The sequence below is a fragment of the Sinohyriopsis cumingii genome, chromosome 18 (assembly GCF_028554795.1).
Source record: "Sinohyriopsis cumingii isolate HCF-2022 chromosome 18, ASM2855479v2, whole genome shotgun sequence".
Taxonomy (NCBI): Eukaryota; Metazoa; Mollusca; class Bivalvia; order Unionida; family Unionidae; genus Sinohyriopsis; species Sinohyriopsis cumingii.
The window spans coordinates 92,223,818-92,239,458 of record NC_142978.1 but is presented as its reverse complement, the minus strand read 5'-3'; the positions used below and the strand labels follow the sequence as shown (position 1 = coordinate 92,239,458).

Sequence of the window (15,641 nt, the reverse complement as noted above, 5' to 3'; positions counted from 1 at the left end):
CAGCATTAAGAGGTTCGTTATAGGACTGGTTGGCCTTGTGTCAGGATAATGTGACTGAGTGGGACATCATGCTACATGTCTGTGTCATGATGCCCCGGTGCTAGACATCACTGCAGACATCGTAGCGATATGACTGAAAAATTGTTAAAGCTACGTTAAAAATTCAAATCACACACACACACACACACACACACACATATATATATATATATATATATATATATATATATATATATATATATATATATATATATATATATATATATATATATATATATATATATATATATATATATATATATATATATATATATATATATATATATATATATATATATATATATATATATATATATATATATATATATATATATATATATATATATATATATATATATATATATATATATATATATATATATAGTTAAGTATATATCAGGACTGATGATCCCCTGTTACATTCTCTTGTTTATAGCATCATACAATATATAAAATCATGCATCGTGGATACATTGATATGAACTCGTTCTCGTTTTGTAATGCTCTATCATTTATCACATTGTGTACTCTTTATGTTGGTCACATTCATGTCATATGTAAAGTCTCATACGATTGAAATGGGTATTTGTCTCGTATATAGTGTTTAATGTCTTTTGAAGAATGTTTGCTAACATCGAAACAAAGTGGACGAAGTATAAACATGATAAAAAAATTTGGGCTCGTCCGGGATTTGAACCCGGGACCTCTCGCACCCTAAGCGAGAATCATACCCCTAGACCAACGAGCCGTGTTGCAACAGAGTATGTATGGCAGATCCATGTGAAGTTTAATGATGTAGGTTGTAGAGTATAATGCAGCATTTCTCCATCTTTATATCATTGCTGTATGCCTGCACCAAGTTACTTTCATGTTTTATGATGCAGCGTTTTAAAATCCATAAATGAGGTTGGGTAATGACGACTGACAAGATAACACTTGTGAAATGTGCTAAAACTGAACTTATCAGATGTATAACAAAGGACATTTTGTAACAGTACTTAAAGATTAAATTGCATCAAAATACTGAAACAGACTTTTGAAACATTGATAAACAGAATATATAAATCAAATGATAAATCTGAACATATTCAATGCATTACATGTATACTGTATTTCACGATGAGCAGAATTATGTCACGCATTCTTTGTATTTTGTTTCCATCCTTCGGCTTACAGCAACAAATAGTCTTTGCAATTTAATGCGAAGTGAAATTTAGTTAGGGTGGATACTGGTCAATGATACATTACTTCAATGTTATGAATTTTTTAGGCATATCGCTACGATGTCTGAAAACCGTTATTCGATAACAACAAAATATACTACAACTTTTTTAAGCGCGATAAGAGAAACAGAAAGATCTGCATCCAATTGTTTTTGTGTGTTCCAGATTGTTGAAATTTCTGTTAAGTTTTGGGAACACTCATTGAAGAATATAGGTGTTTCAACGACTATGTAGTAATTGGTGTTGAAAGGTAATATTACTCGACTGATTAATGTGATGTATTATCTCATCGAAACAATGTAACAAATTGTTCAATTTCTACTTTCTTTGATATTATTTAATCTGAATATCATCATTTAGATATGACGTTATTAGATGAAAGATACATACTATTGATTATCGCATTGGTCATTGCTGTTATCACTTGTCTAGACTTACACGTGACATGCGCAAGCTAATCTGATTATCTATATTACAATTCTGACAGCTATAGAAAATGGACAGCTTTAGAACTAAAACCGCCATACATGGGATAAAATCGTGCGTCGCACAGAGATAAGAAATCAGTACCTTCTCGCTTTATAGCTGTTATACCAATCATCATTTCTATGTGTGCTCTTGATGATGGCCTTGATCATGTCATCAGTAAAGTACGATGCGATTTAATTTTCAATATACCTTGTGTATATAGTTCTTACTGTCTTTTTTGTAGAATATTTGTTTGCAGGTTTGGTTGTACTATCCTATATATACACAAAGAGGACGCTAATTTTCAAGCGAATATCGTCTCGTTTGCTTTTATAAATAACTGATATAACACCAAGTCACATTCACATAATTCTTTGGATTGAAAATGTGTGACAAAATATCATAAATTCAGTCGCACAATTTACGATGCCATTTTGTTGTCATTAGTGCAGGTCAGGTGTTTAATGTTTAGACCTTCCTGTTACTGAATTACATGTTGAACGAGAGTTATGATACCCAAAGAGATAACTAGTTCCTTCGACCAACGATTTATGCTGTCGAATACACATGTCACTCTTTAGGCATACATTTGTCTTGCACTGATGTTTTTTGTCAATATGTCATTGTACAGAAATGTTAGTCAGACCTTTGTGTAGATATATATATTTAGTTACATATATTTATTAGTGCATGTGACCAGGTTTAGCGGTGAGATGTTTGTGCTATTTGAAGCAATTAAAATGAATAATTTAGAAAAAAGTGAAGAAAGATTCGGCATTATAGTATCGATGGAGACAAAGTGGGCGACGCAAAACGTAATAAAATATTGGGCTCGTCCGGGATTCGAACCCGGGACCTCTCGCACCCGAAGCGAGAATCATACCCCTAGACCAACGAGCCGTAATGAAAAATTATATCTGTTCCGATAATTGCCTGTTTAATAATGTTGGCCAAACATTTAATGCAGCATACCTCAGTGGATTTTGTCATTACTGTATGGTTTTGCCAGGTTACGGTCATGTTTTATGATACAGCGTGGCAGAATATATAAATGACATTGACAGATGATAAGTGTCAAGAAACCACTTACTAAAAGTCCACAAAATGAACTTATCGCTGATTTCATTACAATTTTGTTGTAATTGCAACACATTTTTTCCTCGTTTTCTTTTGGTATTTTTCTCTTGTCAGGTTTTATTTTCTGTCAAAATATCAGTATTTGTGTTTTAGAATAGCACCCGAAGCGAGAATCATACCACTAGACCAAAGAGCCGTAATGAAAAATTATATCTGTTCCGATAATTGTTTGTTTAATAATGTTGGCCAAACATTTAATGCAGCATACCTCAGTGGATTTTGTCATTACTGTATGGTTTTGCTAGGTTACGGTCGTGTTTTATGATACAGCGTGGCAGAATATATAAATGACATTGACAGATGATAAGTGTCAAGAAACCACTTACTAAAAGTCCACAAAATGAACTTATCGCTGATTTCATTACAATTTTTTTGTAATTGCAACACATTTTTTCCTCGTTTTCTTTTGGTATTTTTCTCTTGTCAGGTTTTATTTTTCTGTCAAAATATCAGTATTTGTGTTTTAGAATAGCAGTTTGACACATCTAAAATTCAAATGCATACCAAAGTGTGCTATAATTCTTCTATTAAACACTGGAATGGACTTGGAAAAGAAAGGTTGCCAGCGTTTGTTGTATAACTCTTTGTAGTCCGATATAATAGTTGTATGGTAACACCCACTCGTCTTGAAATAACGGAAAAGAATTTTACTTTCATAGAAACGAAAAAGATTTAGTCATTCTCTCGTATATTCAGAGTAACTAAAAATTAATTCAGCTGGGATTACATTCAAATAATTGCAAAAACATGACCTTTGAAACTAAAATTGAGCTGGTTGAACCTTTCCTTTCTTAATAATATATAATCTATGCTTTGAATATTACACTGCTGTTATATTCAACAAAACATTTTGCATGCTAATATGTGTAAGCAGTCTCTGGGGGTGTGATTGTGGCAGTAGAGCAGATTTCTTGGATGCAGAATCGTAAGACATTGGATTTTGTATAACCTGTGTACAGCTGTCAGTTGTGTTGTTCACGCTGAAAAAGATAGTTATTTTTTCTTGGTGAAAAACTAAAAATTCGGGCATCAGTTGGTATGTAGTGAATAAGGTGGTTCTTGCAGTTTCCCTCGGTAAACTTGAAGTGTCGGGCAATGCATGATGGCTCGTTGATCATCGACAAAGCGAGGGGACTGATAATACTTTGAGGTCATCAGATGGACTCCACGACTTTTATGTTCCATTTTTTTTATTGTATCGGTAGCACTATTTGAATGAAAATACAAAATGTTTCCACATATTCAGGATTGTCAGCTTCTTTTAAGACAGTGTCTTTTTGCTCCTCAAAATGACAGGTTTCCACATCACGGAAGCATCCAGACGTGTGTTCTTGGCTTCTTTTCTGAACGTCAAGAGATTCTCTAGGTACGCTTGGTAAGAGTATGTATCCATGGTGCTGCTGACGAGTTTTGCTATTCAAGTGCAAATCCACTTTCTCGGATCAACGAATGCATTAAATGTTTACGGGACCTACTCCTGCATCACCGCCTGGATTGATTTTGTCCTCTTCAGGAACTTTGACTTGTAAATACAATTGTCTGTTATTCAGAATGATGTAATCGTTGGTCTATTCGTGATTTCAAATTATATAGGGGCAGATGTAATCGAAGACGACACATGTTGAAATTCTATCCATTGGGATTCTCGAATCGTCATCATGGTAGGTGCCATGACAAACAGATCGAGTTCTTCTTTGGATCATTCAAACATTCGCAAGAATCTCGGTGAAACATTTTGTTAAAAAGCAAATATGTCAAATTATTTTGCTGTGCTTCTTTTCTTTTTCTTTCTTTGAATGTGCTGATGAGGTTTGAAGGGGTTTAGACGTGTTTTTCTGCTTTGTCATTCCTGTGGCATAGAAGAGGAACGAATGCCTTGGCCAGAAGCGTGAAGCAGATTTATAGGGGTCTGTCGATGAGTAAAAAGGTCTGCAGTTTAAAGTTGCACATTATTGCCTTCTCTCACGAAGGCTTATTTGGGACATTGTCGATGATGACATTTTGAGGAGATTCGTTTCCTTGTGTCGAAGCGGCATTTTCAAAGAGTGCACTCTTCGAGTAAACATCGGTTGTAAGATGGAGGATACCGTACAAGAAGCGCAAGTGAGCCTATTTCCGAAGTCATGTACTCGTTGTCCAGCGACTCCTTGGTACGCAGGTTACAGCGGTTACAATTCACTGGACAATCGTTTTCGAAAAAGTAGTTTCACCGTGGCTTTTTCTTTCCTTTCGATAATGGACTATTTTATCCTACATCTTCTCTTACAACAATGTTGCAACTCTCAAAATACAACTTACTGGCAGGAAGATAATGACGATGTACAAATTTACGGTAAACGTGATACGTGTTTCCACCGTCTTCGTAATCAGCAATGGCAATATCAACTTTGAAAGGAATGACTCAATAACGGAACGGCTGTATTAACCACCGCGTTGTACTCCATTACATCGGAAGGCACATAGATCAAATTCAATCCTTCGTTCAGTTCCACTAAATCGCTTTAGTGTCCGATGTTCTTTTAATTCGGCCTCCTTTCTGCGTCTACCAAAAATATCAAACAAACCGGCAGAAAAAGTGATATGCAACGTTTAGGCATCTGAAATATTAATATTTGGACGACATGTTTTTTTATGGTTCTCGGACAGTACATCACGTTTAGTTTTTTCCAGGGCTTGGCCAAACTGATCATTGATAATAGTGGCAATCGTTTCGACAAGATGTTGAACACTAAAGTAATAGCCTGCATGATTTTTTATGGAATAGACGCTCATCTGAAGATTGGCGGCGTCTCGTCTTTTGGATTCAGAAAACGGATAATAATTTTTATCAAAGTGTTCTTGCACTTTTACGTTGAGGATTTCAACGTTAAACTTCGTTTGATTTCCACTGACCTTCAGGATTAGAGTGGGATGAATGATTTCTACCAAAGGTACTTCCCACTGAGCTCTGTAATCCGACTGTATAGCCTGTGATAATTTGGGCGCGAAATAACAAAAGGTGTTGTTGCGAAACACATCCAAAGAACTGTCGCTGGGTAAAGTGAAATAAAATTGGTTATTCGTAAATCGATTGTTATGCTTTTTGAGGAGTCACTCGATGTCAATAGAGAATGAGTTTCCAAATGTTTCAAAAAGGGTTTGATGATACTGTTGTTGTGGTCGTGACTGGCGTTGCCCGCGAGGTTGCCTTTGTTACTGTCTGTTTTATATTTTTTGAAGGATTGTGAAGAAGATAACCGATACAACTGCTGAGTAAAGTTGTACACAATCGTTTGTCTCCTGTTGAAAATTCAAATTGGCAATGGCGGATCCGATGACACAATACACCACAAAGATTTGGCAGAAGAAGACGATTTAAGTTTGAGTTTGTTTTGTAGTTCTTGAAGAAAGGAACTCTGAGAAGAAGAGGACGGTTAATTCTTTTATAGTCGACGGCTTGAGAGCGGCAATCCAAGAATCAAACGTTGGTGGATATCCTTTCCAACTTACTTTCACTTCTTCCCATTGTACGTGTTCTTCGACTGCCAATGCTTTCAGTATCACACAAGGTCTATTCCAGGTAAGCCGAATCTTTATACTTCCATTTGTGAAGCGACACACCACAACTGAAACATTTGATTTTATCTCCTTTTCCAAAGTAGACAATTTCAGTTTTGGATAATTGTTTGGTTGTAGATTCATAAAGATATTTGGTCCATTTCCCTCGAAACGTTTTTAATCGAGTTTTATAGCTACAGTAAACGGACAAAGCCACAGACAAACAGTGCATTCTTTTTTGACGGGTGCATTTCGCTGCGATGATGGTGGCATCTTAAGTAGTTGCACATACATTGGTAAGATCTGTATTGTAGTACAGAAATGGCACTATTTGAACGACGTGGACAACTAAAACAGAATACCCGTATGCATCTCTTCCACTATTATAGAAGCAATGTACACGGTAATGAACGACATTCCATTCGAATCCGTACACGCACGGACTCGCTTTCCAGTCACAGGTTTAACGACTCTATGGTCTTAAATTAAGTGACAAAAAATGCAAAACAATCAAGTTTTGTAAAACTTAGCAAACAATTTAACTATCAAAGTTGAAAATGTGAAAGATTCTTACAGTATTATGACGTGATCCTAAACTAATCCTTAAAAATGTCCATGAAAGTCCTAAATGAATGAAATGTCCCTTATAAATTTAAAAACTGGAAATGTACTGGTTCTCCAAGAACCGTGAAGTTGTCAAGATAGCGTTTTGCAGAATTTCTTCAATTAATTTATGACAATCCAAAATAGTATTACTGCCCAAATAAGGAGCATTTTCTATTTCCAGTGAACAGTTCAAGCCTTTTCCCTCCTGAATAATACGTACGGCATAAAATACGAGTGCAGACTTACCACAGGAACACAAGAAAAGTGAATGACTCCAAAATTGGAATCTCTCTCTCTCTCTCTCTCTCTCTCTCTCTCTCTATATATATATATATATATATATATATATATATATATATATATATATATATATATATATATATATATATATATATATATATATATATATATATATATATATTCGCAATTGACCTCACATATCAAAATACACTAGTCGTTTTACCTCGAATTAGCATATTCATGTTTTCTAGCCCAACCAATGGGAAGTTATTGAATCCTCCTAGACCATCGAAATCCCACCAGCCAACGAAATCCCATCAGTTCCCATCAGCTAACGAAATCGCATCAGCCAACGAAATCCTATCAGCCAACAAATCCTATCAGCCAACGAAATTCTATCAGCCAACGAAATCCTATCAACGAAATCCTATCAGTCAACCTATCAGCCAACGAAATCCTATCAGCCAACGAGAAATTAAGCCAAATCCGCCATTTAAGTCTTATTATTAAGATTATAAATAATAAATGTCAACACATACGTAAGCATCTATAGGTCTTATTATGCTTTTAACATATTCAGGTCACGTAGGCAAGACTAACTAAAGAAAGTATGTACTATAAACCCATTCCTATGTTAAACATATGTACCCCTTTCACATAGGAAGCTCCTATTGAGGTCAGTTCGAACACTTTTACTATGTCACCCCAAACTGGGATCAGCCACCTATAACACCGTTTGAGGCAATACACCCTGAGGGCATTGAGTTCCCCGGATGTAAACATATGGGGTCCATTTAAGGCGGGATTTCCCACTGAGGCCATATAAAATTTTCTGATGATCAGGTAGCTCATATAACTTCTAACATTGGTCATTTGTACTTGAAAAAGAAGAGATTAGCCTCTTCATTGATTAGGGTTTAAGTAATTGGTGCTTATTAAACAGGATTATTTAGAAAGAAAACAATTGCTATTGACTAGTGTTGGTTTTTCGCTCGCGCGCGCGCGCGCACACCCAACCACACACACACACACACAGATTTCAGTTCGTATACTATTGTAACAAAACTGAAAAGCCAAATCTGGCTGGCCCCACAATACAATATTTTGCAAACTTAGTTTAAGTGAATTGGTAAAATAGAAAAAGTTTTACAAATATTTTAAAACAGCTACTACATTTTAACTCTCTCGCTGTGTGGAATCTAGTACGCCTAGTGTTGCATGTGTTGCACAGACGTGAATCCGTGTACTTAGAAATCTGGATCGATAAATTTTAAACATTTGTCACGAAAACTGACAAATCCATTCTGTCTAGCCATATTAGGAATCTTTGTAATTTTTGTGCCAGTTAAAAAAAAAATTATAAACCATACTTGGGCTTCTTACTAGATTTATATTTGAGAATGTGTGTGATTTGGATTTTTAACTTTGATTTAACAATTTTTTAGTACTATCGCTTAGATATCTGGGGTGTGGCAGTTTATAGTGATGTCTAGCATCATGCCGCAGACATGTAGCGTCATGTCCCACCCAGTCACATTATCCTGACACCAGCCCAACCAGTCCTAACACTAACCTCTTAATGCTAAGCGCCTAGCGAGGCAGCCGTTAGTACTATTTTTAGGAGTTTTTGGGTATGACCTGGCCGGGTTTCAAACCCGCGACCTGCCGCATCAGAGGCTGACGCTCTAACAACTAGGTCACCGGAGCAGTCTGGATTTGTACTTGATGCAATAGACATGTGTATGTATCTAAATGCAAGTCAGTTCCCTATTCCTAAATATTCGTATACATTCCTAATTTATTCTTCTTTCACTCCAGTCGTAAAATCAAACGGATTATAACTGTAATATGGAATGGTCATTTATTTTTTTTAAAAGGGGATAGTAGTGGTAGCTGGATTCTACATTGTTTATAAGCTAGTAATAGGGAAGTAGGGGAAAGGGAGTTCATTTCTATTTGTATACCCCTGTCTTTTATTACATCCTATCCTTGTCATGTGTTGATTAGTAATAACGAGTGCAGCTCAGTTATAACGGCATGTGGGTTAGTAATTGACGGCGTATTTGATAGCATGGGTGGAAGGATTGTGCAATGGATAGTAGTTTACTGACCATTGCCCAGTAAGTGTTGTTTCAGCATCGTATTTCCCCTTAGCCTCTGTACTTTTCTGTATTCTCTACATAGCCCGCTCCCCAATAGCGACAATGTTGGGTCATAATCCTAAATTGCCTTAATAACCCTTGTTGTGATTCATTCCCTTGATCCCCATGTTCCCCAAAAGAGTCACAACTGGGTCATTTTTCCGTTATATATCAATATGTTTGCAGAAAACGACACTATTGGGTCGTAGTTCTAATTTTTAACGGATCCCCAAGTTGCAGTTTTGTGCCACAAGTGACATCTCCATTTTTAAATTCCCGTTAGGGGACAATGTAATATCTCCATGTTGAATTCTCGTTAGAGGCTAGATAGACCTGAAATGTTACATTTCTAGCCAAACAGACACATCATGTTATACCCACGGACATTTATACCATATGAATTCCCCGTATGCCCTATAACCCACAATCTCTATTTGAGATAGGATATAAGATTCCCGTTAGAGGCTCAAGTGCCATATATTACCCCTTACGGAAATGACACAATGGTAATATTAAAAACAATGTACATCACTGATCCTGTAAATGCTGAAATTACGTTTTACGAGCTAATTCAGAAATTATGAGCAGGTAGTTGCAGTATGGCATACTAAAAACAGGAAAGAGAAAGTAAAGATAACAGTGCTGTCATAATGATAAGAAAACCAAAGCAAACACTGGCCTGTGTGAATCCGAGCAGCTATTCCACACACAATCCAGACACTGGCGAAATCTTTCGCAAAAAGTACATTTCAACATTAGAATAAAAGAGTTAGTTATTTTTCATTAATCGAATATCTTGTGTTGGATTATGTGCTGAATGATAGCATTAGTCTTAACGATAGCAAGATTTTCAAGTGGCTGCAATGGCCGCCATACTGGATGTCAGATCGGCACCAATTTCACTTAGGACCAACTGGGCATCATAAGGATTATTTTGTACTAAAAACTTCATGCTGACATGATCCTCTATCCAACAATAGTAGCGATAACAAGATTTTCAACTCTTCCAACATAGTTGTCATATTTGATGTCAGGAACGACACCATTTTCACGCAGTAGCAATTGGACATTGGAACAAATGCGTGTACACTTTCATGAGCTTTAAAATGAAAAATTCTAAATACGAAATGGGTCAGCATTTTTTCATACGTCTAAGAAATTTCATACAGACATCTTAAAGCGTGCATGTTTTGTAGTAAAAATAAAAGGAAATAAATGAAGGAAAGGGCAGATCATTTGGAAAAGTATTAAAAGTACCAAACTTAAAAATTCAAAATAGCAAATGAAACAGATAGGCCACTAGTATGATTTGTATACCAAATTTGATAAAAAATCATGTAAGGACTGGCCATTCAATCGAGGGGGTGGGGAAGGTTATGAACAATACGTTCAAGCCCCAAATATCTTGAACATATCAAAATTTTCTTACCATATTATCTTGAGGTAAAAGAAACAAAATCTAGGTGGAATGAAAATCTCGGGCCTCCCTGCCCCTCACCAAGAAATGAAACAGTCGATTTTGTTAAACCACTATTTACTTTTGCTGTAGAAATAAAACTGATGAGTCGATGGAATCCTTCTCTCTATCCTTTTCCAACTTCATTTGGATAATTAACAATTTATTGTAAAATAATTGTGCAATATATGATTTTAGCATAACAGCCACAATTGGACTCCATATGCAATATCCTATCATAAACCCAAAGAAAATATATCAATCTATAAATTTCAAGTTGCCAACTGTTAATAAGATTTCTTTATTGTAATAACTAATGTTATCTGCGACGATGATCATCATCATCGTTATTATCTAATTATCGAATAGTTACTCTCATTACGTTATTACACTCATTGGGATTTTGGTCTGCAAAATGCCTAAAAACAGGTCAAATCCTGCTAATCTTTAGTTTTGTTGTACTAGTAAAACTTTTCATGCCCTCGTGTCGCATTTATCTGTCTTTCACGTTGTTCTTTCACAAATGTATTGCAGAGTTTCCTTTCCGCTTTTTCGGCCAGCAACTTTCCTTTTTTTAGGCGCAGGAGGACATGCAGCCTCATAACTTAAATTACGACTATATGAGTGAAATCAATATTCGTTATCACTATACGAGTGAGATCAATAATTCATTATCACTATACGAGTGAAATCAATATTCAGTATCATCACTATATGAGTGAAATCAATAATTCATTATCACTATATGAACGAAATCAGCATTGTTTATCAATATACGAGTGAATCAATTCCTTATCACCATACGAGTGAAATCAATTTTCATTGTCACTGTTCGAGTGAAATGAATATTCATAATTATTATACGAGTAAAATCAATAATTCATTATCACTATACGACTGAAATCAATACTCATTATCACTATACGACTGAAATAAATATCCACTATCCCTATACGAATGAAATCAATAGTCATTATCACTATACGAGTGAAATCAATATTTCAGTATCACTATACGAGCGAAATCAATAATTCATTATCACTACGAGTGAAATCAATATCCATTATCACCATACGAGTTAATTCAATATGCATTATCATTATACGAGTGAAATCAATAATTCATTATTACTAAACGAGTGAAATAAAATCTTTAGTATTACAATACGAGTGAAATAAATAATTCAGCATCACTCTGTGAGTACAAATAAAAAATATATGTACCCTACCTGTGGTTGAAACTTTATTCAAGCATTTATAGAAATTGCTTACTTTGATAGCCTTGGTAATGGATGGTACAGTATGTATATTTTTGTACAATTAAACATTGTCCATATGTCTTTACACCATGAATATTGATCAACCATGGTAATAAATCTATATATCAATCCTATTTATTTATAAGTTACATATGTTTATTCTTGTTTGACTACTCATTGAAGTTATATGGTCGGATTTGTTCAGTTAGGAACGATATCATTCCATAATATGAGTTGTTTAACTCGGTGGGCATCATTCTTTAATTTCCATTGTTTTGATGTCATGCATACGGATATGTCTGATTCATTCATCGCTCAATTCCATAATAAACAAACATATCATTCACGAAATTGCTTTCAGTGTCTTCGCTAAATACACCCCATCCCAACTTCGTCCTGTTGAAACATACTAGATCGTTTACTAATTTGTTTTTGAAAGTTGCTTAGACATTCCTTCTTAACAGTTAACGTTTCAGGAACCAGTCAGTAACCATTATGAGCATTGTGTAGATTTTCAGTTTCATCAAGTTCAGCTACCAAAATGTAGCCATTTTAAGACGTCTGAATATATCCGCTTAATTCGACCAACAGGAAATGCTTTCATCATAGCCGATTCTTATAAATTAGTAGGATCCAAATTTACAATCGAACAAATAAGTACATTTTCGTTATAACAATTAACAAATGGATTAGTATCCTTCTCATATCTTTTCAATACAATTAGAATACCATCTCTTTATCCCAATTCAATAAAGAGATGCATACCAGTATATGTTAATACTTCTAATTCAGCTTTCGGGTTGTTTTAGTACTGTATTCTAGTAATACATGAACTGGTAACAAATGGGCTCCATATAAGAAATAATGTGTCATCTCTGTATTCCTCACATTATAAAAGTCGCCACCGCTCCGGTGGTCTAGTGGTTAGAGCGTCCGCCTCGGATGCGGAAATTTGTGGGTTCGATCGCCGGCCGAGACATCCAAAAGATTTACAAAGTTGTTACTAACAGCTGCCTCTCTTGGCGCTCAACATTAAGAGGTTAGTGTTTGGACTGGTCGGCCTGGTGTCAGGATAATGTGCCTGGGTGGGACATCATGCTACATGTCGGTGGCATGATGCCCCAGTGCTAGACCTCATTATAAACTGTCACAATGCAGAAATCGTAGCGATATGACTGAAAAATTGTTACAGCTACGTTAAAAATCCAAACCACACACACATCTACATTGACAGCATGCAACAAGACCGTCGTTTTTAACTATAGATCATGATATTCACCTAAGAGGTATGTTTGACATATATTCCATACATTTCTTAAAATGAGCATAATCTTCGTTTGATGTTACATTTTTAATTAATAATGAAACATTCAAATTTTAATAAAATGACTGCATGTTCTACAATTTGACTGAATGTAAAAATAACGTAATACTGATCTGAAATTTTGTACACGTCGAAAAAATCCTTTTCGTGTGAAAGAAATCCTTCGGACTTAATTTTCATTGTAAGTGATTGGGTAAAATTTAACCATGATCAGTTAATACTCTAATGAAATTCATCCATTTCCTAATGAGGTGGGGATAGTTAAGTCTAGGTTCATTTCTAAAACCTATCTATATAAGCATATTGGTTAAATCCCATTTTCAGTTAACAGTTCAATTTTTACATTCATCAGGAAAATTACTGGTTTTTCTTAAATAATCTTCAAATAGATTAGATGATAGCTTATCCAAACTGCTATTAAGAAATTACAAACGATCAATAAATCGTAATTACACAATAATAAAGGAACTGCATTTATCTATATTAATATGTATGCATAACCTAAGTTTGTTTTCCCAGCAGCCTCCATTATCAAATGTCCATCATGACCTTCATGTTTATAAAATGATACTGAAATCGAGTTTTAAATCGAGTTATTTTCGGACGTAAATTATAGGCACTGTGCGGCACCCCTAAATTGACCAGAGAGGTGACAATTGTCATTGACTTCGTCATAGTCTATTTTTGGATTATACGTGTGGTTGACAGTTTCATTTTCAAAGTTAGTTTTGTCTTCAAATAAAGTTTCCAGTTCCGTGGAACGTTTGAAAACATGACAAATCTTCTTTATTTCTTCAACCATTCATAAAGGAAGTATATAACCACATGTTCCTCACGATATAAATCCATGTACATAAACTTTCCATCTCATCTTGAAACAACATAGGAATAATCACTTGTCGGCGGATCTGTAACTTGTTGAGAAGTATCTCACAGTTTTAAACTAACATTCTTCCTTTTAGGTTTCAAAGACATTATAAATTTATGCAATGATCCATATTATCATTTTCCATCGTTTCTTAATTCAGAAATATCTTCCTCGTTTTTCAAGACAAAATATTTTGTCCCTTATAATCAATATACTGAATTGCTGTGTCTTTTGTTGATATTTTGTTTTCCGTTCATTTGTTGTTCAAAAAAAAAACCGGTTTCAGTCAAAATCTCCATCGTTTTATAAATGCGCCTTTTTGTCCTCTAGTTATTGGCCACGGTCATGCCATCTATAAAGTATGATATGATTCAAATGTCAATATACCTTTCGTATATAGTTCTTCATGTCTTTTGAAAACTGCTTAATGAAGGCTCTTTTGTTATACCCCATGCATCTACACTGCGGACGCTAGTGTTTCAAACGTATGTTGTCACTCATATGTTTATAAATAAGTGATATAAAAGACAAACTCGCATTAACGATGACATAATTCCATGTACTGAAAAATTTGGTCGATATATCATATATGTTGTCACACAATTTACGATGTCAGTCAATGAAGTTCAATAGTATTATCTTTAGGCATACATACATATATACAGAAATATATATTAAGCAAGTGTTGTAATACACCTGTTGAATATACGTGTCAATCTTTCAAACACACGTGTTCCGTATTTAATTTCTTTTCTTATCAATATCTGTATCGTACACAGGTGTTTCTCGGCGCCAAGTGTTGAAATATTTATTTCAGTACAAAAGTCACAATTTATTTCAATGCATATATTTTTCAGTGACTGCAGAGACTGACTAGACGTTGAGTGTAGAACATAACAGTAAAAGAAATTTCGGGCGACGAAAAAAAAGTGGGCTCGTCCGGGATTTGAACAAGGGACTTCTCGCACCTTAAGCGAGAATCATACCCCTAGACCAACGAGCCATTCTATTCTTATAATTGTATGAATGTCAAGCTGAATAATATAGGTTGTACATTATATTTTGTAACAAATCATACTTCCATGGTTTCATGATTTCTGTATTCTTTCAATATCTTACGCTCCATATCATGATACAGCCTGTCAAAATGTATAACTGTCACTAACCGATGATAACTGTCAAGAAAGTAGTGATGAAAAGAGCTCAAAATGAACGTGTCAGTCAACGTCATAGATTTAATTAAGGAAATTTAGTAAAAGTAACTTTAGATTAAATTGCATGCAAAGATTGATACAGATTTTTTTACAACTTGATAAATATAATATTATATATATATGTCAGTGG

At 34.9% G+C, this 15,641-nt stretch overlaps 2 non-coding genes across 2 annotated transcripts; both read right to left on the bottom strand.

Annotated features, from left to right (window-relative positions):
* Positions 1-715: 715 nt before the first annotated feature.
* Positions 716-787, bottom strand: Trnap-agg (transfer RNA proline (anticodon AGG)). Its single transcript has one exon. It is a non-coding gene; the product is annotated as a tRNA-Pro (tRNA).
* Positions 788-2,558: 1,771 nt separating this feature from the next.
* On the bottom strand, positions 2,559-2,630 carry Trnap-cgg (transfer RNA proline (anticodon CGG)). Its single transcript has one exon. It is a non-coding gene; the product is annotated as a tRNA-Pro (tRNA).
* Between the last annotated feature and the right edge of the window lie 13,011 nt (positions 2,631-15,641).